Raw genomic sequence first — 1149 nt, forward strand, 5'->3', positions numbered from 1 at the left:
TGGCTGGGTCATTTGCCCCAGGACATGGGTGGCTGCTCACAGTGGTGCCGGATGCCTCTCCCCCTTGCCGCTGTGCTGTGCCATGCTGCTCTGGAAGGAGAGGCAGCTTGTTTAGGGATGCACTTTCAATCTTGGTGACTGCCTGCTAGTCAAAAAGCCACCAAAAGGGGCATCTCCCCGCATATTTTAATTTCCTCCTCGGTTTTAAAGATAATTACGGCAGGAGCGAGCGGCCTTGCGTGCTCCCCATTCAAGCACCTATCGGTACAATTAATCCCGGCACCGTTCTGAGCAGCGGCACAAAGGGCCTTTGGTGCAAGGTCCTTTATCTGGGAACAAAGAGCTGCCTGTGGGAGAGAACCTGAGGTTGCACTTTTCCCGCTGACGAGCATTTCGCGTACACAAAAGCCGAGCCACACAGAGCGCCCTGCGCGCGCGCCAGGTCTGGGAGACCCCGCGACGTGTTTTCCCGGAGCGTGCTCCTCCTCCAGGAGGGTCCTTCCCCCTCTCTCACTCCAGCTAAACCCCATGACTGTCCTCCTCCCAGGCAGGCAACGGCCTTGCTCCGAGGCCAGGGGACGCGCACAAGCTGCCTGCAAGGGGAAAGCACTCCCGTCCTGCTCAGCCCAAGGCAGAGCTCGATGGATGGGGCACCCCATGGATGGCAACTTCAGAGCTGTTGTGTTGGGAGGTTTTGGCACTTGGCTGAAAATTCAGCCCCACGTGCCCGAGCTGCACCGTGGGGAGGGGAGACTCTTGCTGATGCAGCCGAGAGGCAGGAAAACAGTGAAGAAGGCTGCAGCCCGGCAGGGCACTCACGGGGCTGGCAGCACCCAGGGTGGACTGGGGGCACCCATGGCGGAAGTGCCAGGCATGGGGTTTGGGAGCCTGGTGAAGGTGCCAGCAGATGCTGTCTGCCAGCTCCCTCTGCAGAGACAGGGCTGGCAGCACTGCCGGCACGCCACGCAGCCCACACACCCCTGGCCTCCCCGGGGAATCCCGGCTCTCCCGGGGACCCCTCCTGCACGCCCGGCTGCCTGAGTGTCCGGCATAAGGCCGGGGGGGCTGTGCTGGGTCCCACCCTCGCTCTCCCCGACTGTCGGGCCGGACAGGCCAGGCGGTGCGGGTCAGCCCAAGGGAAGGGCCGGG

Source organism: Charadrius vociferus, unplaced genomic scaffold, assembly GCF_000708025.1.
Source record: "Charadrius vociferus isolate BGI_N301 unplaced genomic scaffold, ASM70802v2 scaffold311, whole genome shotgun sequence".
NCBI lineage: Eukaryota > Metazoa > Chordata > Aves > Charadriiformes > Charadriidae > Charadrius > Charadrius vociferus.